The sequence below is a fragment of the Poromitra crassiceps genome (genome assembly GCF_964638095.1).
Source record: "Poromitra crassiceps genome assembly, chromosome: 1".
Lineage (NCBI taxonomy): Eukaryota > Metazoa > Chordata > Actinopteri > Beryciformes > Melamphaidae > Poromitra > Poromitra crassiceps.
Window position 1 is genome coordinate 99,223,147 of NC_139623.1, and position 26,432 is coordinate 99,249,578.

Genomic DNA, 26,432 nt, shown 5'->3' on the forward strand with positions numbered 1-26,432 from the left:
GGATGTGAGAGCACAAGATGTGTGAGCACAAGATGTGTGAGCACAAGATGTGAGAGCACAAGATGTATGAGCACAAGATGTATGAGCACAGGATGTGAGAGCACAAAATGTGAGAGCACAGGATGTGAGAGCACAAGATGTATGAGCACAGGATGTATGAGCACAAGATGTGTGAGCACAAGATGTGAGAGCACAAGATGTATGAGCACAAGATGTATGAGCACAGGATGTATGAGCACAGGATGTATGAGCACAGGATGTGAGAGCACAAGATGTGAGAGCACAGGATGTGAGAGCACAAGATGTATGAGCACAGGATGTGTGAGCACAGGATGTGTGAACACAGGATGTGTGAACACAAGATGTGTGAGCACAAGATGTGTGAGCACAAGATGTGAGAGCACAAGATGTGTGAACACAGGATGTATGAGCACAAGATGTATGAGCACAGGATGTGAGAGCACAAGATGTGAGAGCACAGGATGTGAGAGCACAAGATGTATGAGCACAGGATGTATGAGCACAAGATGTGTGAGCACAAGATGTGAGAGCACAAGATGTATGAGCACAAGATGTATGAGCACAGGATGTGAGAGCACAGGATGTATGAGCACAGGATGTATGAGCACAGGATGTGTGAGCACAGGATGTATGAGCACAGGATGTATGAGCACAGGATGTGAGAGCACAAGATGTGAGAGCACAGGATGTGAGAGCACAAGATGTATGAGCACAGGATGTGTGAGCACAGGATGTATGAGCACAGGATGTGTGAGCACAAGATGTATGAGCACAGGATGTATGAGCACAAGATGTATGAGCACAGGATGTATGAGCACAAGATGTATGAGCACAAGATGTATGAGCACAGGATGTATGAGCACAAGATGTATGAGCACAGGATGTATGAGCACAAGATGTATGAGCACAGGATGTATGAGCACAAGATGTATGAGCACAGGATGTATGAGCACAAGATGTGTGAGCACAAGATGTGAGAGCACAGGATGTATGAGCACAAGATGTATGAGCACAGGATGTATGAGCACAAGATGTATGAGCACAGGATGTATGAGCACAAGATGTATGAGCACAAGATGTGTGAGCACAGGATGTATGAGCACAAGATGTATGAGCACAGGATGTATGAGCACAAGATGTATGAGCACAGGATGTATGAGCACAAGATGTATGAGCACAGGATGTATGAGCACAGGATGTATGAGCACAGGATGTATGAGCACAAGATGTATGAGCACAGGATGTATGAGCACAGGATGTATGAGCACAAGATGTATGAGCACAGGATGTATGAGCACAGGATGTGAGAGCACAGGATGTATGAGCACAAGATGTATGAGCACAGGATGTATGAGCACAGGATGTATGAGCACAGGATGTATGAGCACAAGATGTATGAGCACAAGATGTGTGAGCACAGGATGTATGAGCACAAGATGTATGAGCACAGGATGTATGAGCACAAGATGTATGAGCACAAGATGTGAGAGCACAGGATGTATGAGCACAGGATGTGAGAGCACAAGATGTGAGAGCACAGGATGTATGAGCACAGGATGTATGAGCACAGGATGTGAGAGCACAAGATGTGAGAGCACAGGATGTATGAGCACAGGATGTATGAGCACAGGATGTGAGAGCACAAGATGTGAGAGCACAAGATGTATGAGCACAGGATGTGAGAGCACAAGATGTGAGAGCACAAGATGTATGAGCACAGGATGTATGAGCACAAGATGTATGAGCACAGGATGTATGAGCACAAGATGTATGAGCACAAGATGTGTGAGCACAGGATGTATGAGCACAAGATGTATGAGCACAGGATGTATGAGCACAGGATGTATGAGCACAAGATGTATGAGCACAGGATGTATGAGCACAAGATGTATGAGCACAAGATGTATGAGCACAGGATGTATGAGCACAGGATGTATGAGCACAGGATGTATGAGCACAAGATGTATGAGCACAGGATGTATGAGCACAGGATGTATGAGCACAAGATGTATGAGCACAGGATGTATGAGCACAGGATGTGAGAGCACAGGATGTATGAGCACAAGATGTATGAGCACAGGATGTATGAGCACAGGATGTATGAGCACAGGATGTATGAGCACAAGATGTGTGAGCACAGGATGTATGAGCACAGGATGTATGAGCACAAGATGTATGAGCACAGGATGTATGAGCACAAGATGTATGAGCACAGGATGTATGAGCACAAGATGTATGAGCACAAGATGTGAGAGCACAGGATGTATGAGCACAGGATGTATGAGCACAAGATGTGAGAGCACAGGATGTATGAGCACAGGATGTATGAGCACAGGATGTGTGAGCACAGGATGTGAGAGCACAAGATGTATGAGCACAGGATGTATGAGCACAAGATGTATGAGCACAAGATGTGAGAGCACAGGATGTATGAGCACAGGATGTATGAGCACAAGATGTGAGAGCACAGGATGTATGAGCACAGGATGTATGAGCACAGGATGTGAGAGCACAAGATGTGAGAGCACAAGATGTATGAGCACAGGATGTGAGAGCACAAGATGTGAGAGCACAAGATGTATGAGCACAGGATGTATGAGCACAGGATGTGTGAGCACAGGATGTGTGAGCACGACATGTGTGTGGACGAGATTTTCCGCGGCATGAAACACAAACGCGTGCGCACGCACACAGTGTCAGAGAGAGGGGAGTGGGGGGTGGAGGAGAAGGGTCAAACCTGCAAATCTGCACTGCTTACTTCTACACCTGGGTGTGATTTTTTTCTTTTACTCTCGATTTTGAAAACTAGTTTTCTTTCTACTTGAGTAAAATTTCATCGAACTAACAGTACTTCTACTTGAGTAGATGTTTTGTACCTTTTCCACCCCTGCTTAACAGTTGGTAAGATGTCTCATTGCTGCCACATAGTAAAATTAATTAATTCAAACTCTATTTGATACCATTAGGCCGTGTGTCCATATAGCTTATTTTTCTGACAGTTAAACGCTGGAGGTACGCTGGGGAGTGCTGATCCCAGCGCACAATATGCAATAAAAGAGACTGAAAATAACATTAGGAAGCTAGCTTGATAGCTAACAGCTAACAAGCTAACAAAACACGTTCTGTGATAAAAGCACAAAACTCACCAGAAATATTAAATGTCTAGCCAATCTGCTCACACAATTGAGCCTTTCTGTCTCTGTTGCGATAGTTTCTCCATGTGATTAGTTGCCTGAAAAGGAGCACCCGACACCAGCATCTTTCTGAAAAGTTAAAATATTTTCAGCTGGAAGCACTGGGAGCCGGGCGCACAAAAACGGCAGAACACTGAAAATAGATTCTGGTTGCAGCGCACTTTCTCTAGACGTCAGTATGTACACGCATACGCTCGCTCCTCATTGGAAACAACTGAAAAAAGACGCTGGAGCTGAGGAAAAGAAGTTATATGGTAGGGCTGTGCAATAAAATCTATACAGCAATATATCGCGATACTTTTTTCCGCAATACTGTATCGATATTTCAGGAAAATATCATGATATATCGCCATATTGATTTTTTTGCACAGCCATGTGTTCAGTGACACAACAAGAATACTTTTTATTTCAGTGCGTTCAGTAAGACACTCAACACTCAGTAGTTTTGACTCAATTTGTCCACTAAGTTATCAATATAAAGTGATGTACACATTATTACACTACCTGGGTGGTGCACAGCGTGTTGTATTTTTAGCTAATTTTTTTAATTTTCAGTCAATTATGTAGAGTATTGCAATATATCGCAATATGTATTGTATCGCAATGTATCGTGATACAATCATATCGCGACCCATGTATCGTGATACGTATCGTATCGTGAGGTCCTTGCCAATACCCAGCCCTACTATATGGACACACAGCCTTAGATTGATCAAATTCCATGTGATTTACAAAATTCTTAACAATAGATTATCGATCATTGATTAATCATGTCCATCCATAGTCTATCAGCAACCAAGGAACTTGATGAGGAAATTGATGCACTTTCTGCTTTGTCATTTGCTTTTCTGGCTTGAGAACAATGCTTTTTAGTGTTCGTGACGCCATTCACTGGCTTGTAGCTCCACCTTCCGCTTAGCTGTTGAAAATATAACAAGTGAGGGTGGAGCTAATTGGGACTCTGGGAGCATCTTGAAATCCCAATCTGAGATTTTGTTCCAAGACAGAGTATACCGGTAAGTGAGCTTTGAAAGCCAGAAATATCAGCTGCTGGTGAAGTAATCATTGAGTCACTGGTATCTATCAATAACCCTATCAATCCCTTATATCATGCTAATTTGTTGTTACTAGGCACTCGATTCCATTTCCTAGGCTCGCCCACTGCGCGGGCAGCTCGCCGAGCTGGCCCTGCAGCTCGCATAGTGTCCCGTGGGCCCTGCAGCTCGGCGGCTGTGTGGCCTCGCCTGCCTTATTGGCGCGCGCGTGCGTGTGTGTGTGCGTCTGTGTTGGGGAAAAAGTGAACAGCGAGCACACTCCAAAAAATATACAACTTCGGTGCAGGGCAAGTCACAGCAGAAAAGCCAGCACACAAAAAAGTCCTGATGACACTGATGACATCAGTGATGTATCAGTGATGAAAATGCCGTGTGTGTGTGTGTGTGTGTGTGTGTGTGTGTGTGTGTGTGTGTGTGTGTGTGTGTGTGTGTGTGTGTGTGTGTGTGTGCCCCCTTATGACATCACTGATTACATAATCAGTGGGACAAAAATGTAAACAGAGAACAGAGCCCACATTGCCAAATTTATATAGAAGATAGATAGATGGGGCAGAAAAATCATACTTTTTAATACTCAAAGCCATGTCATGCATTGATCTTTATGACCACACATATCCATATTTGCGATATATGTGACTAGTGCGTGGCCAAAGTGTTTAGCGCTGAATGATTGCTGCCGTCACGGAAAAATCCCTTAACTGCAATTTTGCAGCAGCAAACAAAGCAACAACAAAGCATTGTTTTGTTTTTTCATTCATGAAATGCCTACTTTTTGCAGATCTGTGTGATCTGATCTGACAACAGTGATGTTTTTGTAGCGCTGGGCTTGTGGCCAGTGGGAGGCCGCTCCTCTCCCCGCTGCATCGCTCCGACACATTGGAGGCTCGTGCGCTCTCTCTCGTGCACAGAGCCACAGTGCAAACTACCGCTTGGTCCTCCACACTCCAGACCAAAACCACAGGCAGGATGACTGTGGCTTCTTCACTGGTCAGAGAAAGTGGAAGGGTCCACACACAAACAAAGTCAAATGCCCAAACACTAAGCCACTGTGACGAGAAAACAAATGATGATGTTCACTGTATACACAGTAGGCTACAATAAACAAAAACACAGACATGATGCACACCTTGGATGGAGGTTACAGATGGTCTTTTCTAAACCACCCTGCTCTTTCATCCAAACTTTTAGTGTGTGAAATGGTGGAAAACCCAAAATGGAGGCCCAGGCTGAGGTTTCAGAAGGACATGACCATATAGCGCCGTAATTATACCTTCTGTAATGCTCTGTGGATCATAATGTGTGCAGAAACACATAGATGCCTTGTAAAAAAAGAGAGAAAAAACTGCCTTTCCACAAGCCCAAAAACCAAAAAACATAGCCTTGCATTGTAAACCCTCACAGTAAGAGCAGAACAAGGCTGTAGAAGCACCAATAACAAGTCAACATTCACAGCGTGTGGGATTAGCAGGGAATTACAACAACACATCATGTTATAGCGGCTTCATCGCCCACCGACAGACATGAGCGACACTGACAATGTACTGTAACTCCATTCAGGAAACTACTAGCAACAAATAAGCTTCACAAAAACAGTTGACACTAACCCACTACAGTGCCAGATTCAGAAACATACAATATAGAGCATGAATAAACCAGCACTCGCTCATTCACTGTTCACTTTCTACTTGTTTAGCAGCAGAATACCCCATAATAACTGGAGGGCTTTAGGTCGGATCCCTGCAGAAGCAGCCAGTGGGTCCATCCCCGTCAAACTGTTCCTTCAATCATCCAGGAGTACCAAACTTGTCCCTGCATCATCACCCCTTTGGTGACATCCAGCCAGGGTTGTGGGAGCAATTCATGAATGAACTGAATTTATCAAATCCAATTCAGCTGAGGAATTGGAAAACAGAATTGGATTTGAAATGGAATTTCAGGAAGCTGAATTTAATTAAATGAAATAATGTGAAATTCCAAGTTTTTTGTTGTTGACCACATATCTGAGATTACACATGTGATATATCATCAATACTGAATGAATATCATAAAACGTCAAAGGGTCCTTTCAGGTGGTATTTGATGCATAACATGATATTGTAACACACACTTTTATGACTGAATACATTTGATTTGTTGAACTGTTTCATTTCATTCATAGTTTGATTTACATTGTTTAGGTCAAGACAAACAATATAATGCAATATAATGGAATATAATGGAATTCAATTGTGTTTCCTGTCATTCCAATTCAATTCCAACACTGTCTCCTTAGAGCTGGTTGACATGATTCCAATTCCAACTCCAGTAACTAAACTGGAATTTACCAAGCATTCTCAATTCGATGAATGAATGGCCTCGACTATGAAGCATGCATCAATATGTGGCTCAGATGAACGTACAAACACACACACAGATTCCTCATAATCCTGTGTGTAATATCCTGATCTGATTGAAGTGCTCCTTTTGTGACGCGTCAACACTTGACCACATCATTTCAAAAGAATTCAAAACGGTGACAAATCATGTTATAGCTATTTGAAAACACAATTCGCTCTATGACCAGGATATTCTAAGGGCTGTGATGCTTGATAGATTTGCCGGAATGTGCATTGTTCCATTGTTTCAGGATGAATCATTAGTGGATTGTTGATTCAGACATACAGTTCCTTCTCCTCAACTCTTCCTGTACTTTGCTGTCAAATGACTCCTCCAGTGGTACTGTGCTGCTGGCATGGAGGAAACTCTAATCTACTGTATAGTCTGTCTGACTATCAATGTGGCTGTGACTCATGCAATGCTCTCCAATTTGCAAAGTCATTGTATTACTTTATGATAATGCCATGCTGCTTGTAATCCACCTGAAATAGTATTCTGTTTTTCTCTTACTAGAAATAGAAAAAAAGGAGAAAAAAGTAATTGAGTGTTCTGTCTTTTTCATAAGACATAGGGGAAAGGCCCCCATTAAACCCAACTAAATCTAAACCAGGAATGTTTTCATATAAACAGTTAAGGCTTTTTGTCAGGAAAGGGATCATTAGAGGGAGGAATGATCTCTTAAATGATACAGAGTGTTCTTACTTTAAAATATTTACACTACATGAAATGTGGATATTTTATGAAAGGATATTTTATGGCTACAAAGTCTGGGCTTGGCATAAACTACGGAACACTTTTACCAATTTTCCTCGTGATCCCAGTCAGATGCAGATTTTTCAATTTCTCAAAAAGATTGATTTCTTTTCTAATTCCAAATTATGGCTAGGCAATATATCAATATTATATCGATATGATATGAGACTAGATATTGTCTTAGAGTTTGGATATCGTAATATCGTGATATGGCACAAGTATTGCCTTTTCCTGGTTTTAAAGGCTGTTACAGTAAAAGGTGATGTATTTTCTGAACTTAGCACACTGTTCTAGCTGTTCTATTATTGGCCTTTTACCCACTTAGTCATTATATCCTGATTATTTATCAAAATCTTATTGTGTGACTACTGAATATGTTGTGAAAGCACCAATAATAATCCTTACAATATCATCACAATATCGATATCATGGTATTTGGTCAAAAAATATTGTGATATTTGATTTTGTCCATATTGCCCAGACCTATATTCCAAATCCTCATTTGTAAGAAACTAGAGCCCTGTCTTTAAAAGCTAACACTCACATGCTTGAGCCTACCCTGATGTGTTTTTTCCTTTACCATGGATGGGAAAATATCAATTTATCATAAATGTCACATTCAAACGATGCATTTCATGCTGTGTAAAGCACAAGTCACCTTGGTGAACAACAACGAGCACAAACATAAGAGAAAGGTGGACTCAATGTCATAAAACACATTCAACCTTCTTTGGCAGCTGGTGAGCCTCACATGGACAGCACCTAGGCACAGAGGGGAGCCCGGGACAGAGCTGCAGCTGCACCGCGACATCTCCCTGACACTGCAGTCTGTCTTTCATCACGTTACTAACATATAATCATGCTATCAACCCCTCTGACGTGTGCTTGACTTCCTCCAACTCAATTTCCCTCCATGACAGGCTAATTTCCTTAATCATAACTTTGCAACTTGGCATGCCTTTCTCTTCACTTAATATCTCTGAAAATACAAATCATATCTGTCCTCCTTTCGGGGGTCAAGAAGTTGTGGGAAGCATGCCGCTAAATAAAGATTCGTAAAGCGCTTTAGATGCTGTGTCTTCAACTGATCTTCCCATGATAAACCAACATTCATTCATCCATGTTTATTAGTGCACAGAGTTCCCCCAAAGTACACAAAAAGGGCCAGAGAGTCAAGAGTCAGTGATATCTTCAGAGCAGAGGAGCTTAAGAAAGCAGAAACAGCCTCCTCTGAACTCTTACAACAACCACAAAGTGTTGATGTTAGCGCTGCCTCTGACGACAGCAGCCCCTTTGATAAGAGACAAAAGTCATCAATTATATTTAAAAAGCAAAAGCTTTTTGACTATTTGGTGCAAGAACACCTTTCTGACATCTTTGATTTGTCTCATTCTCATGCTTATGTTGAGTTGTCTTGTCTCGGTCTCTATTGGATGTTGTCTTGACTTATTTCTGCCATCAAAAATAATGTGAAATAGGTAATTTGATGTTTAGTTTCTCCCCAGCAATATTTATTAGAATTTGAAAGGATCTCACCTCTGTATGCAATGGTCCTCAAACTTATATGGATTAGCTGGATTAGCTCTATAATCATTATTTTTGCATTTTGAAAGAAATATACATGATGTATATCTTATTATGGTCTTATTCTTGAGTAGGACTTGAGTTCATCTTGCTCTTGAAGTGCTCTCAAAAGCCTTTGGACTTGGTCTCTCAACTAGACCTGGTGTTGGAATTGGCTTGGATCACAGCCCTCAGCCTGTGTTTGGAACATGGCCTGGTGTGAAAACACTGGCTGGAGTGTGTCTGTAATATTCATATAAAAGACTGTAGGGCCTAATAAAGTAGATCTAGTTCCAACTGTTTCACTGTTCCAAATGAATATGCTGGTGACATTGTGCCTGACTTATTTCCCCTTGGGGATCAATGAAGTAATTCAGATTCTGATTGTTAACCATCTGATAACAGTTTAGCAATGCTAGTTTAAAAAAGATACATCATGCAAAATTTGCAGTAGCTATATCTATAGATGAAAATAAATCTTATAACAAAAATAATAACTTACTAGTCATGTATGGTTGTATAATGGCTATCATGGGGTCAGAGATTTATGATAAAAAGGCTGTAGGGTGTCATGTGCATTGTGCACATCTGGATTTACTACAACTGTGGTGACAGATGCAAAAACAATCTGAATCTATTTCACAGCTGTGCAAAATTGTACAGTCTATCGTCCTATTAGCCAGTCAATCACTGGAGTGCAGTCATCCAATCGGTTGTTTGACTCGTACTTTCTTACTTTGGGGGAAGCAGACGATCAGACTGCAGCCACTAAAGGGAAATGCTGAACCACTGCAGGCCGCCAAAACTGCCAAGTCATCACTACACTCTCTATCGAACATCTACAACACAGATGTGCACACAGAGACCTGGCTTTACGTGGACCTTGCCTGTCTCTCTCTCTCTCTCTCTCTCTCTCTCGCACACACACACACACACACACACACACACACACAGTTTCTTTTATTTCCATCGTGCCCTTTGTTTTGGCTGAGAAGCGTGCAGATTGCTTACTCCTGTGGTCTTGACCCTAGTTGTAGGAGCTGCTATCCAAACTCACTCAGAGACGTGTGAAATCAAATCCCATCTGCCTTGGCAAAACCTTCCACAAGCACAGAAGCTGACAGAGCCACAGTGTCTGCAGAGACTAATTATAGGCCTATTACAATCCCACAGATGCACTTAAGAAGAATGGTCTTTTGCTCAAAAATAATTATGTTTCTAACTGGGAGATCGACCATATAAATATAGTTGTAGCAATTCAGTGTTATGCTAAAATGTGTTGGGGGGGGGGGGCCTGAATGGCTACGGGGAGCATAGGCTGTGACACGATTATCCTGATTTCCGTGAATATTTGTGGTATCTGACTAATATCAGGGGAAGCAGCGTCAGAGTTTGGGAATTACGGATTTCATACGGTGGATAAAGCTCCCATGCTATTGCTTTAACATGAGTGTTTAAGTCATGGTTGTACGAAAAGAGAGAGCAATTTACAGTAACAGACTACGGCCACATCTGGTTTAGATTAAGACAACACTTCTAATGTGACTGGATGGCAATTTCTGTTTTTCTCTTTCTTTTTTCTTCTTTTTTGCAGCTGCTGAGATACAGCTAGCTGGAATCCACTTGGGTTGGTGTCTTTCTTTCTGCTGTTTTGTTGTTCTTCCTATTATTTTTGCAGGAGGGACCTGGGTACTATTTCCTGTTTAGGGAAAAATAATGACGTGACACTTTGCGTCGCTGCCTGTGTAACCTGCGTTGTGTTGAGAGCACCAACCGATGTTAAGGGCTTGCCCAAGGGTGGAACGGCATTCAATCCCTCGACCTCCCGCTTCCAAAGCACATGCGCTAACCAAGAGGCCTCTTGGCATAGCTGGTTAATAGGCCTTTATACTGGGGAGTGAGTTTAAGCAACCTACTCGCTACCACTCAGGACTCATGAGGACTTACAGTCGTTTGTTACACCTGCAGGGTGTTTTTGGTCATTTTGCAAACGGCTTTAAGAGAGAGAGAGAGCTGCACAGAAAACACGTGTGCCTCTCGTCTAGTGCCATGTGGTCATGTGGCTTGCTGTAATTGAGGTACCAGTATAACCAACACAGGATTAGCAGAACATTAGCACAAGCAGCAGCTGGACAGCCACACAGGTACAGAGTGGCAGAGCTTATCCGTCATTCTCTCTATCTCTTTCTTTCTTTCTCTATCGCTCTATTTCCAGGAAGTCCAGTCTGGGCCAGTAAATTCCGCAAAGTTAAACCCTGTTGATTTACAGGCCTACCTCTGGCACATGGTGTGCTGCCTTTCTGGAGGGCAACGTGGAAACCTGCAACTTATTAAAGTGATCATTTTAGTGCAACTTTTTCTACACAGAGCCCAAAAAGCTCTCTCTCTCTCTCTCTCTCTCTCTCTCTCTGTCTCTCTCTCTCTCTCTCTCTCTCTCTCTCTCTCTCTCTCTCTCTCTCTCTCTCTCCCTCTCTCCAGATGGGCCTCATCATGCGAGCATCTGGACGTTAAAGCCCTATTTTTTTTGCTAAAAAACTTGGGCCACGTGTGCTCTACCCCGAAGGTGAACCCTCAGTGATGTTCCTTTACTTTGTCTGACTCCCTGTGCTTTTCACCACAGTGTCACTGGACTGACCTATTTAAAGGTCTACAGGTGGTGCCATTCGTTTACTTGCTTGGACGTCCCGGCGGCTAACGAAAGATGAAAGGCGATGGAGGCTCTGCAGAACATGCTCTGGTTAATTAACAAGTACAGATCCTGTACAGGACCACAGCGCTCACGAAGTGACATCTCACGTTCCCTTCCTGACTGACTGACAGACTGACTGACTGACCCCAAAATGCCTCCTTATGACCCCGGCTCCGTTAGCGGGCACTGTGATAAAAACAAACAAACAAACAAACAAACAAACATGGTTGTCTGCATAGCCTGAATGATATTGACAAAAATCTGATTATTTGCAGTTGCAATTTAACTTTTTTTGTTATAAATTTTTTAGAACTTTAAGGGCCCTATCGTAGTACGTCGCTATCGTTTGCGCACCTCTTATGCTATCTTCCCTACGTCTTAAGCTATCGTCTACCTCCACCATCCAGTTTTGCGCTGGAATCTAAGCGCAGACACAGGTGTAGGCATGGCCCAGGCGTGTCCGTGCGCCTCTTAGCCTATCATCTGCCTCCCGCAAGTGTCATTTTGCGCTCTGGCGAAGATATGATCGCCATGTTCCGAGCGTAAACACAGGTTTGGGCGTTGCCCATGCCAAAATAGGCATTTTCATTTTCTCAATTTTAACGCCACCAAATAGCAGGTCTAAGCGCAAAAAAAAACTCTACGCCAGGCGTACGCCCGAGCGCACACAGTATTCTCCGCGCCAGGGCCGTAACGGCAATATACATTGAGAACGACAAATCCCCCCCAATATTTAAGCCTGATAAAATGTGTCCCCCCCAATAAATTGATGTAAAAAAATAAGAAAACAGAGATTTACTGTATCGCGGCTAGGGGAGAGCAGAGCAAGGAACTAAACATTCTACTAACACGGAAATTGACGTAATGGGTATATATACCACTCCCATAACATGTGTGTATCACTTAGGGCAGTGATCCTCACTATTTTTTCGATGAGAGCCGCACTGGCAGGACAAAGTCAATAGGAGAGCCACTTTTACCTTTACCACTTTTAAACACCAAAAGCCACCCCAACCAAGCACATCTGCCTACCATTTTTTTGTGTTTAATTGTTTTCCATATATATATATATATATTTTTACACAGCAGTGAGGGACGGTCTGAGCAGGTTTTGACAGTATATTAGGCCGCCAACTAAAGCTTCTCGAGCCGCCAACTAAAGCTTCTCGAGCCGCCAGCGTCTCACGAGCCGCGCAATGAGGAACTAGGACTTAGGGCAGGGCTATTCATCAAGTCCGACCGGCCCGCGAATGAGTTCGCAAAACGGGCGCCAACACAAAATTACCACCTTTGCGACGATAGAGCCCTAAAATTGTTTAAAGAAAAGACAAGTGATTTGGAGAGAGAAAAAAAAATAGCGTATATGTCATTGTGCTGGATTTACTGAGTTTGAGTATGATGAAGGATTTTCCCCTATAGTTTAGAAATCTATTTGGGACGCTCCTCTCCAATTGATTGCAGACTCTGCAATTTGGAAAATGTAGAAGTTAAAATCGCACTTTGGATATTTTATTATTATTATTATTATTGTTCAGCTCTAATTTGCATGGCATTGTGCAACACATTTTGTCTCTAGGGACTTTTTGGCATGACACCTGCATGTCTGTCCAACACAACAGGAAGACGGGGGGCAAGAAGAGACAAGAGCCAGATACAAGCCACCACACAGGACATCCTGGGCAAACAACACCGCTGGTATCCTTAGATGGGAGGAGGGAGAGAGGGGGCTGGGGGCATGTGGGCTTTTTGGGTCTGATGTCCACGACTCAAGGAAACCAAGTGAAGGGGAAACTGTTTTTAACACTTTTCTTTTTCTGGATGCCCAGAGGGAAGCAGCAGCAGCTGGAAACACAGCCGGTCTACTGAGTGGTTGGATGAATATGAGCTACAACTTTCCTGTAGCAGGGAAATCATTGATTTCAGGCCGAAAATGACAAGTATGAATTAGTTAAACTATTTAGCAGTTAATGAGGGAGCAATTTTGTTGTTAGCACACCATTAACATAAAGGTTACCGCAGAATATCTTTTTAGCACTTCACTAAGGATTAGAAATAAGATCGCCCTTCCTGTTATCATTATTTTTTATAACCTCTTAGTTCATTATCGTCCCTGCCTCTAGAACTGAACTGAGTCTTTAGACAATTCGCTTTCTGTACGGTGTCTCTCTGCAAAGGGGCAAAAAAAAAGAAAAAAAGTGCAAGGGAGAAAAAAAAAAGTGCCCCCCCCCCCGTCCTTCAGGTCCACATACCCTTCTACCCTCTCGCTCATCTCTGCAGAGCGCCAGGGGAATGAGAACTGGGACAAACAATAGGAAGCTGATAGGAAACATCTTGCGAGTAGAGCCAGGTCTGCATCCCAAGACTCTCTTCCTCTGACATGTAAACACAAGTGAGATGGGATACAGTTAGGCATGCAAAAGGAAAAATCCTTGAACGATGCCATCTACACTGGCACTGCTGCACCTAATTTCCCTTCAGCAGACCCACTTGGCTTCTCCTGCACCATTTGCAAATACCCCCCCCCCCCCCCCCCCCCACACACACACACACACACACACACACACACACACACACACAACCTGTTGTTTTGAATGATGGGGATGCTGGCAAATAGTGATAATCTGTCACTCTGCCCTTCCTGCACCTAGCTTTGTCTTTCTATAGTGGCTTTTGGAAGATGGGGCGATTTTGGGGAAAAAAAGCGGAGGCCCTCTCATAAAATGCAAGATGTGACGACTCAAGAGTCCTAGCTGAACACAGCTGGTGGAATGGATCTGGGTTTGGGCTCAAGAAAAACATCAAATAGAGTTCTAGCAGTTCATGTGCGCACGGTGCCAAGCATGACATAACGGCCATTTGTTTTCCACATGCAGAATTCACATCATGCATGGTAAACTCATGACATTTCGTCTCATAAATGACAAAATAAACATCCTGTACTCCATCTGTACAACCGATTTCACTCGAGCAATAATTAAAAAGAAAAACAATAAAAAACAACAACATACCGGTAATAACCATTACGTAAAGAAGTACAAAAATCAACAAGCCCTCTGGGCCTTGATTTTGGTGCTACATTTCCTCTAATTCCACATCTCAGGTTTCAGTTGGTTCCAGTCATCGTGCATAGACACAGACACCGGCAAAAGCCCCCTGAAATCCTAATGAACAATGTCTCCACTGCTGGTCCACCCTCCACCCCAAACACCACCCACCAACCACCAGCATAAGCAACTCCAGGAAAGACCCTCACCACAGTACAAGTAGTCTGTGGTCGCTCCATCAACCAGGCCCTGGCTCCTCCTACTGTTCCAGCCCCGAACCCCGCAACCTCTGTTTTTTTTATGATGGGTTATTTGAGACGGAGCCTCTTGAAAACTGTACGTGTTCCTGAGTGGAGAAAGAGACCCAAACCCCGCAGTCCAATCTGCTCCAAATGATTTGCACGGCTGCAGAGCACATGGGGTTGAAAGGCTTATATAAGCCTGTGGTAGGAATATTCAACCCGTGTCACCTTGCTCTGAATGCCCCTGCATGTGCTCTTTTGTGTTTGGACTAAGACTATTTTAGCATCAAAAATAGAAGTATAGAAACGGGTCAAAGGTCACTTTTTTAATCTGATTGACTTTCATGGGGAATACATTATGATTAATGTATACAAATGAGAGCCTGTGCTGAATTCACTAATGGACTTTTCTATACAGTAATAATCTGCACCATTTTCATAGAAATAGAGGTGTATTGTGCTACTCTTTCACTGACAACACAATAGTCTTATTCAAGCACTTTGGGAATAAGACATTAGATACGATAGAGTCCACAAAGCGGCATGCTCCACCGAGTAACATAAACAGTCCACAAAGCAGCATGCTCCACCGGGTAACATAAACAAGGAGGTGAAGCTGTGATCTCACTTCAATAACACACGGATGGTGTGTGGCCTGCCGCCTTCGGGTATAAACTTGTTAGGAATAGCTTTGGTTTTCCAAAGACAATGTGCAGACTGTCCTGCTGCTCTGGATGGTGTTTTTGTTTTTGTTTTTTATTTATTTATTTAGGTTGGGGGGGGTCGAATTAGCGTTAACGACTCTTACAGTAACTACACTTACCTCACTTCTACTCACTCTATTTCTACCCCGACTCTTGTGCCTCTGGCCAGTGTCATCTCCAACCAAAACATATCCAATAGCTGGCCTGAGCCCGAGCGCTCCCCTGGACAAACAGATGGTAAGTCGGCAAGATCTCCAGCTGTCAGAAAGAGTTTGGTGCGCGACCAGACAAAGCAATGGGTCACCATTATACCTCTGCAGATAGCTCAAACAGTCTGGAGGAGGGCAGACAGATTTATATGTTATTTTCCACTTGGGGGGGGGGGGGGGGGGGGGGGGTCTGATGAGTCTCAGCTCTGTCATTTTCTGACTGACATGCCTAGATTAGACCAGTTAACAGTCAATAATGATGATGTATTGACAGAACTTCTGTTTCTATTTAACCTGACGCTGCCAGATAGTTTGTTTTGTGAGCGTGATCTCATGATCTCACGTGAATCCAGCTGCCTCATAAGCTTAGTTTCTATTGGCACAGGTTCTGATTGTCCCAATCTAGACAGTTGTTTTGAAAATGGAGCAAGAGAAAGAAAAAGTTCAGTCTGCAGACAGAGAGGCTTCCTGGAGGTTTTTTGGGTTGATTGGAGCAGATGGAGGTCAGACCAGGTGGCAGATTTACCGACGTGGAAATTAATCATATCTCCTTCCTCGCAGTTGTTTTTTATGTGTTATATGGTGCCAGGGCCTCCTTAATCCAAAAGCATTCAATCATAAATTATAGACAATAAGCCAAAGTACAAAACTGCGGAACTTAGACTGGTTTTACTACATCGCCACTGAGGGAAAGATTGTTTCCAAAAGGGTATATATAGCCATTGTGGGGCGAAGATACTGTACATCAACTTATTTGTCAACCAGCAACAACTTGACGAAACTTTTATGTTACAGTAAAAATAGGCTTGGTTTGTATTTAATTTTGTCCTATCAATTATTTCCTATGCATAATATCTCTTTTTGTATAACAAAACTCTTAAAATCCTCCGGGACCCAAAACAGGGGCAAAAAGGGCTGGATAAAAGTATTCCTCTCACAAATGATAATCAACCAGGGCTCTGATGTTTTGGCTCCAGGGGATCCCTGTGGCTGAAAATGGAGGCCAGCTCTATCGCTATATGCTAAGTTAGAGAACCCTGGGACCTTAGGACATTTTTAGAAAGTTTTTAGAAAGTTTTACCGTGAAAAACTGTCCGAATTCTAAACCAAATCAGGGGTGTTTTGAGTCTACCAGATGTCTCTGTCCACACGCCAATTTGTTGTAATCACTCTTTTCGATGTATTGCTAGACCCTCCTCACTCCAAGCATCTCACTTCTAGATTTGTATGTCTGTTTGACAACTGCACCACAGCCTCTACTGAGAGGATTAGAGAAATGTGGCAGGGGGAACTTGGCATTGAATTATCTGATATTATATGGGATACAGTAGGAGTCTGTAATACAACTCTGCTCAGTTAATAGTAGACACCAACTGATCCAATTTAAGGTCACCGTCTTCACTATTCTAACCATAAGTTGCACACGATTTATCCGTCTGTCTCACCACTATGTGTCAGGTGTCGTGTGTCGGAGAGCACTCTGTTTCATGCTTTCTGGTCCTGTCCCTCACTGACCAGATTCTGGGCCAGGGTATTTGACTGGTACTCTAAGGCCTACAAAATAACCCTTCAAGCAGAGGCAGAACTCGCCATCTTCGGCTGCTCAGAGTCCTCCTTGGACTTCCCTACTGCTGTGCAACAGTCTCTGACACAGGGGGCGATCGTTGCCAAGAAACTCATTCTACAGGAGTGGAAGTCCCCCTCTTCACCCTCCTTTCAGCTGTGGCTGACGGACATTAGCCGGACATGCTCTCTGTTATATGGATGGAGAGACTCAGATTCCTAAGGACCAACCACTCTGGAGATTTCTAGCTGTTTGGGACCCTTTTCAGGCCTATACCTCGACGAGGTCAGGGGCGATGGGTGATTCACCCGGCTGGTCTCCCACAGACCCCCCCTTGTGGAGGATACCACGCATTATACATATATACACTACATTATATATATACATATATGTTTTTATGTTTGTAAAAAAAAAAACATTGCCGGCCACTGACCAGCTCCACTGGAGCAGTTGGGGTTAAGGGCCTTGCTCAAGGGTTTTGGTAGAATGCCACTGTAGAAAATGCAATGTTGTGGAATGTTTAAAGCCATTTTTCTCATGTTTTACTGTTGGAGACATAGCAGATTAAAATACTTATAACTTCTGATATGAGAGAGCTGTCATTCAAAAAGTTATATAAGGGGAGAGTTCCAATTTATTTGCCCCATGTGAAGGGTTTTTGCAGGCCACCACATGCGTGTCTCGCACAGTTGGACGAGCCACAGCAGCCACGTCTCACTACCATGAAGCAGGGCTCCTCTGTGAGCAGGACATGGAGCACAGGCTCCATCCAGGTCCTGAAGGAACCCAAACACACCAGAGGAGGAGGCTGAGGAAACAACACACCTACTCCCATTGACTTCCTCTGCAGTCTCCTCTACATGTGGAGGCCTGCCAGAGGACCACAGCTTCTCTGAGTAACGCTCACTCATTGATAGTGACTGAATGAGTTTACACAGGAGAGCCCAAGATGCCAAAAACTCAAACAGGAAAAGCAGAGCAAGTGCATAATGTGGTGGTGACTGACTGCAGGAACTGGAACGAGTGGCTTATATTCACTTATAAGTGCCAAGTGTCAATCCCTTGTAAACTGACAATAATAAACTGTTGATGCAAAAGGTTATGCAATATGCACGGATTTCATTGTGTGTCCATTTAATTCACATATTGATGATGTGCCCATTCACATAAGGGGTCATATAGCTACAGGAGAACAAAGAAGCAAAGCAGCAGTCATGAAAGAAAATATCATAATCCTCTTGGCTTCATCCACACACTTTCAAACGTGTAGCCTACCTGCACCAAGTCAAGTAGCTAGTCAATCACTGCTATGAGTATCTTATACATGTCTGAAAGAATATTATTCAAATGTCACAGAAAAACGTTAAGACACCATGCAGCTAGCTATATCACAAAATAAACCAATTGACTGCCAATAGTCCTGGGGTGGGGATAAGATAGCCTATAGCCTACTTCAATGAGTTTTCGTCAGGGTCTGTTGATGTATGCTACTGGACTAAACACGTTTCTCCGTTTTGGAGACTGCGATTTTCCACAAGCAGCCCATTCCCAAAACAAACGCATTCAATTTAAAGCACACAAACAGATTATTATTAAATGCATGAACCGACTGATGTAGCGTACGTTAACGTTATAGCCTCACTGTTGAGCAAAAAAACACTTTTCATTCATAATGAATTGGCTTTCCAAAACGTTTAGACTAAAGTTTACAGTCAGTTTTATTTTAATTTAACAACGCATTTCACTCACCTTGCCGCGGCCAAAACTCCCCAGATTATTTTGTCGCTTCCAATTTCAGTTATTAACCGACATCAGGACACAATCGAAGAGAAAAGGCGTTTGTTTAAAAGCTCACACTTGAAAAAGATCTTCAAGCGGTGTAAACATTTTAGTATAAAGAGAGAGATCGATCAGTCCCATCCAACGGGGGAGGGTCCAGAAGTGAATAGAAGTCAAAGAAAGAAACTGGAAAAACTGACAGCTATGGGACTGCAGGAGGGGAGGGGAGGAGAGAGAGAGAGGGGGGGGGGGTGTGAAGGCGGGTGGGGGGCTTTTTTCTAGGCTAGGCTACTTAAAAAACAAACAAGGCTAGGTCGAAACCTAGTATATGGCCAGGACAGAAAAGCATTGACGAGCCTGTCGGTTGTAGCAGGCAGCAACATTGTTAAAGTGGAGGGCTGTCAGTGGCAAAAGTATGAAGGATATAATGGAAAATCAGTAGGCCTACCTATGATAAGAAAGCCCTAGAAAATAATAATTTAATGTAGTTGTATTTAATAAAACATTTGATTATAATACTGTAACGCTGGGATGTGGAAGCTAGTAGGCTACCATGCAGTGGAAGCTAGTACCATGCAGTGGAAGCTATTACCCTGCAGTGGTAGCTAGTACCATGCAGTGGAAGCTAGTATAATGCAGTGGAAGCTAGTACCATGCAGTGACAGCTAGTGGAATGCAGTGGAAGCTAGTGGAATGCAGTGGAAGCTAGTACCCTGCAGTGGAAGCTAGTACCCTGCAGTGGAAGCTAGTACCATGCAGTGGAAGCTAGTACCCTGCAGTGGAAGCTAGTACCCTGCAGTGGAAGCTAGTACCATGCAGTGGAAGCTAGTACCATGCAGTGGAAGCTAGTGGCATGCAGTGGAAGCTAGTACCCTGCAGTGGAAGCTAGTACTCTGCAGTGGAAGCTAGTACCATGCAGTGGAAGCTAGTACCCTGCAGTGGAAGCTAGTACCCTGCAGTGGAAGCTAGTACCATGCAGTGAAAGCTAGTGGCATGCAGTGGTAGCTAGTACCATGCAGTGGAAGCTAGTACCCTGCAGTGGAAGCTAGTACCATGCAGTGGAAGCTAGTGGCATGCAGTGGTAGCTAGTACCATGCAGTGGAAGCTAGTACCCTGCAGTGGAAGCTAGTGCCGTGCAGTGGAAGCTAGTACCCTGCAGTGGAAGCTAGTACCCTGCAGTGGAAGCTAGTACCATGCAGTGGAAGCTAGTACCCTGCAGTGGAAGCTAGTACCCTGCAGTGGAAGCTAGTACCATGCAGTGGAAGCTAGTACCATGCAGTGGAAGCTAGTACCCTGCAGTGGAAGCTAGTACCATGCAGTGGAAGCTAGTACCATGCAGTGGAAGCTAGTGGCATGCAGTGGAAGCTAGTACCCTGCAGTGGAAGCTAGTGCCATGCAGTGGAAGCTAGTACCATGCAGTGGAAGCTAGTGGCATGCAGTGGAAGCTAGTACCCTGCAGTGGAAGCTAGTACCATGCAGTGGAAGCTAGTGGAATGCAGTGGAAGCTAGTACCATGCAGTGGAAGCTAGTACCATGCAGTGGAAGCTAGTACCCTGCAGTGGAAGCTAGTGGAATGCAGTGGAAGATAGTACCCTGCAGTGGAAGCTAGTACCATGCAGTGGAAGCTAGTACCATGCAGTGGAAGCTAGTACCATGCAGTGGAAGCTAGTACCATGCAGTGGAAGCTAGTGGCATGCAGTGGAAGCTAGTACCCTGCAGTGGAAGCTAGTACCATGCAGTGGAAGCTAGTACCATGCAGTGGAAGCTAGTGGAATGCAGTGGAAGCTAGTACCATGCAGTGGAAGCTAGTGGAATGCAGTGGAAGCTAGTACCATGCAGTGACAGCTAGTTCAAGATTCAAGATTTTTATTGTCACTCTGTAGTACAAGTATCACGTGTGAAATTCTTGTGCTGTGAACTCCGTTTACAACATAGTACAAATATAACAGGGCATATGAGTGCAAAAACAACAAGAGACACAACAAGCAATAAGGCAGTAGAGTGATAAGACAAGATGAGACAGTGGCATATTCACTGCACATACAGTAGGTGCACATGTCATGTGCATACTTTGGACGTACTTAAACATTTTAAATTCAACGTATTTGACGTACAGGTGCAAATAGCATATACCTAATTAAACATACAATTAAACATTAGACATACATAATGGTAGCATCTACAGTGCGGTACAGTACAGCTACTACATTATTTGTGTATGTTAAGGAGTCTCGTGGCCTGCGGGAAGAAACTGTCCCTCAAGCGATTTGTGCGTGCTTTTGGGACCCTGTATCTCCTCCCTGAGGGTAACAGGGAGAACAGGCTGTTGTGGGGATGGTTTGTGTCTTTGATGATCTTCAGGGATTTCCTGAGGCACCGCTGGTTATACAGTTCCTGCAGTTCTGGCAGCTCACATCCTGTTACGTGCTGGGCCGCGCGCCTCACTCTTCATAGCGCCCTGCGGTCCATGGTGGTACAGTTCCCGTACCAGGTGGTGAAGCAGCCAGTCAGCAGGCTTTCAATGGTGCCTCTGTAGAAGTCCCTAAGGATTTCTGGCCTTAGCCCAAATTTCTTTAGGCGCCTGAGTCTGTGTAGTCGCTGTTGGGCCTTTTTGACAACAGTGGTGGTGTGACCGGCCCATGTCAGGTCCTGGTGGATGTTGACTCCCAGGTACTTGAAGCTGTCCACCCTTTCCACCACTGTGCCGTTGATGGTGATTGGGGGGTGTGCGCCCCCCCCCCCCCCCTCCTGTACTCTACAATGATCTCCTTGGTCTTGGAGACGTTCAGAGAGAGGTGGTTGTCCTGGCACCACTGTTCTAGGGCCTTCACCTCCTCTCTGTAGGCCGTCTCGTCGCCCCTGGAGATCAGCCCCACGACTGCTGTGTCGTCTGCAAACTTCACGATGGTGTTAGAGATTTGAGTCGCCACGCAGTCGTGGGTGTAGAGGTCGTACCAGAAGGGGCTGGAGACGCATCCCTGGGGCGCTCCTATGCTGATGGTCAGTGGGGAGGAGGTGAGGTTGCCCACTCTCACCACCTGGCGGCGGTCTGTCAGAAAGTCCAGGATCCAGTCACACATTGCTGTGTTTAGTCCCAGGACCTTGAGCTTGCTTACCAGCCTGGAGGGTACTATGGTGTTGAATGCTGAGCTGTAGTCCACGAACAGCATTCTCACATAGGTGTCCTTCCCCTCCAGGTGTGAGAGGGCAGTGTGGAGTACGTGTGCTATTGCATCCGCCGTGCTCCTGTTGGGGCGGTATGCAAATTGGAGTGGGTCGTGGTCCGGGGGGAGTGTGGGGCAGATCTGTGATATGACCAGCTTTTCAAAGCACTTGCTGGCTATGGGCGTGAGGGCTATTGGGCGCCAGTCGTTTAGGCTGGTCACTTTCTGCTGTTTGGGGATGGGGATGATCGTTGCCGATTTGAAGCAGGAGGGAACTTGCCGGAGGGAGAGGGACTGGTTGAAAATGTCTGTGTATACGCCTGCCAGCTGGTGGAATGCAGTGGAAGCTAGTGGAATGCAGTGGTAGCTAGTGGCAGCCAGTGGCACAGTCGGCATGCAGTGGAAGCTAGTGGTATGTGGCGGCAGCTACAGTAGTAGCATGCAGTGGCAGCTAGTGGAATGCAGTGGTGGCAGCTAGTGACACGCAGTGAAGCTAGTTGCAGGCCAGGAAGTGACACCTCAGTGGGAGCCTGTGACACCTCCTGGAAGTGGCACGCATGTCTGAAAAGAAAAAAATCAAACTTTTTTGCTCTATGTTTAACTGTGTTCATGCAATTATGTTTACATTACACAATTTCACTGCAATAATAAAATGGAGTAAAGTGTGTTTTTTCTTTTGTTATTTAAAAACTGGCAAAATCACAACCTCCTTGGCAGAATTAAAACGAAGGAATAACAAAAATGTACTGTAGACATGATTGCTCAAAAACCATCGTGCAAACAAACCAGGATAGTTCGCCCATCCTAGTTAACAGCAACTGCTGACAGAGTTCCAGAGGCTGCCACTAACTAGCCATTGAGATGCCACAACCTACCAGTGCCACTAGGAGGATCCCAGCCTTACTGGAGCTTTGGGGTAACTTGACAGGTTCATTTTTCAGTCTGATCATGGTCACTTTTTGGGATGCATCATAGACTTACATTCATTCCCTGGAGACTACTTACCGAATGCCTATAAGCCTAAACCAAACCCTAAAAATCAGCTGGTCATCATAACTGGTTTTAAGTCTGAAATTTGTCCCCCAAAGTAGCCTATGACAGACCACACACACTTTATTCTCCTTAGTCCTTACTGAGATAACTGTCAGTCAAATCAGCTGGTCATCAAAAAACTGGTTTTAAGTCTGAAATTTGTCCCCAAAAGTAACTATGACAGACCACACTCACTTTATTCTTCTTAGTGAGATAACGGTCAGTCAGCCTTTGCATCCAGCTTCCTGCCCAACAACAGTGCCCCCCCCTCCCCCCCCCTGCCGAGTGTTGACACAGATCAACAGCACATGGATAGTGGCCTGAACGGAAGCTGAGAGCAGGGAAAAATACCTGTTTCCTGGCATGACTTAGTTGAGCTGGTAGTTCAAGAAGGCACTAGACTAGAAGGTACCTCCAATCATGCTGAACAGTCACACCCAAACACATCATTCCTGCAAATTTCAAGTTAAATTGATTTGTTGACCGTGCAACATGCCCTTAAAAAAGTTTGGAATCAAGTCTATCAAGCTATAATTCTTTAAAAAAAATCTAGTTGTCTAAACGGTGCGAGTCTGCTTAAGATCAACCACTCACAACCAAAATGTTCTTTTTACAATAGTAGCCTTTTGTAAATAGTGCAATGCAACTGTGCATCAGTCTTCATCAGCTAGCGTTAAGACCTTTAAAATTGAACAAATAGCATTCCCAGTAACCTGCTGACAGCTAACTAATTAAGCCTAAAACATGACCTCTGTGGCAGAGATAAAAATTTAGTCTTCTGGGGCCATTTGAAGGAAAGATGTGAAGTTTAGAAAAGAGAAAAAAGAAAACGTTTTTGTGCAAAATGTGGGTTACTCTTTCAAGCCTTTGCAAGTGGAAATACCGATCAGATTATGAGGACCAGAGGTAGATGTTACAAAGGGTGTTTATTCTTCCTTTTTAGTGGCAGATAACAGGTGATACAGGTAACAGATGGTAACAGGTTAAACAGATGATTGAAATGCTGGAAGCAAAGCATACAAGGACAATGGTTTAACTCAACAGCAATGTAGGACAGTAGTAGCCCCATAACGTGACGCTGCTACTGTACTCCCGATATATTCTCGTACAGCAGTCAGCGTCACACAGCGTTCGAATCCTCAATGGGTGGAAAACGCTGTTAAAAAAGCTCTCCTCCTATTTCAGATCCGAAGATATGATAGTCCGCCTAGTGAAGCCAGTAATTTAACCGGCGCTGATGATACAGCTTGCGTGAAACAACCGTTTAGAAGCAGTCTTTGCACAGCCTGCGCTGAATTTACAGCAGGGTGTGTTTGATCTCACTATCATGGTGCACCGCTTGCACGCGGCAAGCAAACAACACATGCAGTCACACGGAGATGGCGGCTGTCAGTGATCAACGCAAATCCAGCGCACCTGGGAAGCAAAACATGTCATGAAATACTCAAACTCCCAAGGTTCCTGTCGGCACTAGGAAGCTTCTCCTGTCCTCAATACGGCATAAAGTATTGATATATCATTATAAAGGGGAATCCTAAAAGCTGCTGCCATTTTGTAGAATAGCCTAATTATTCAGTAGCATTACGGTAATTGACCCATAATAATCCCTACAACTCCTCTGCCAATTTACACTGATGTTTGCATGTGGCCAATTTTAAGAAACTAGGCATCTCACGCGCAGCGCTACGCACGCTCGATGGCTAGTCTCGGCTGCTGTGTGGCCTCGCCCATAGCTCGGCTGCTGCGTGGCGTCGCCTGTGATATTGGCGCATGTGGGTGTGTGTGTGTTGCTCCCTATGATGTCCCAATGCCTCCTTGTGTGTGCTTGTGTGTGCTTGTCTGTGTGCTCCATTATATCACTGATGACATCATCAGTGTGTGTGTGTGTGTGTGTGTGTGTGTGTGTGTGTGTGTGTATGTGTGCCCCTATGACATCACTGATCAGTCTTGTCACAATGCCTCCTTTTGGATAGCAGCTCCTACAACTAGGGTCAAGACCACAGGAGTAAGCAATCTGCACGCTTCTCAGCCAAAACAAAGGGCACGATGGAAATAAAAGAAACGGTGTGTGTGTGTGTGTGTGTGTGTGTGTGTGTGTGTGTGTGTGTGTGTGTGTGCGTACGCGCCCTTATGACATCACTTTTGACATCATCACTGATGACATCACATCATTAGCTAATTAGCCTAATTAAAAAATCTGGCTCCATCAGGTCACCCGCACGGGTGCCCTTACACACCCTGAAGGTTTCAGCCCGATCGCACGTAAAACAAACGGTATAGCTGTGGCCGAACACAGAACTTGAAACAAACAAACAAACAAACAAACAAACAGAGCCCACATACAAAATCTTATAGATATAGATAGAAGAAAAGGATCATGTATAGGCACTCGTGTGCTGTAACATAATCTGCTTGTACCTAGGCTGGGACATTTTTCATTAGGCCTAGATTGTAGAGTCACTTAATTGTCCCATACATGTTGTTACTTGTTTACTGTGAAATGACCACCTCGTGACTTCCAATATATTTCAAGCGTTTCAAACTCTTACACAATATACCTTTAAAACACAATGTCACTTAAAACAGAAAAAAACAGAAGCTCAAATAGTATGCAGTAGTCTACAACAGCTGTTTATTGACCTCTGAGTGAAGTTTAATAGCCTAAATAATCTTTATCTGCCCCCTTCCTCCTCCTCTTCTGCATATATAGCTGAGTTTTCGTTCATTCTAATTTTCAAAATAATTTCATACAGAATATGCATTAGTGCTTTAGCGCATTTACATTATTTATACAGTGTTATTCTAATGTTAAACGATCTGTTTGTTCTTGAGGTTTTCCTTTGTTTACAATGTAGAATACAAGTTTCTTTGGTGCTCACTTTCAGTGGTCGGGAAAAGTGAGCGTCGAAGTCTTTGGTCAACAGCGCCGCCCCACTACCGGAGGGCGGCAGCAGGCGCTGACGGCATCAAGCCTGCCCGTTTGAGAAAACGAAGAAGTACCCGCAGTGACGTACGTCCGATGTCATGTCAGCGCTCTATGGTA

At 44.1% G+C, this 26,432-nt stretch overlaps 1 protein-coding gene across 1 annotated transcript in view; it reads right to left on the minus strand.

Annotated features, from left to right (window-relative positions):
• pear1 (platelet endothelial aggregation receptor 1) overlaps positions 1-19,245 on the minus strand; it is an 81,140-nt gene extending 61,895 nt beyond the window's left edge. Inside the window, exon 1 of the mRNA XM_083644691.1 lies at positions 19,164-19,245. The gene's annotated coding sequence lies outside the window, so the exon portion shown is untranslated. The remainder of the gene's footprint in view (positions 1-19,163) is intronic.
• Between the last annotated feature and the right edge of the window lie 7,187 nt (positions 19,246-26,432).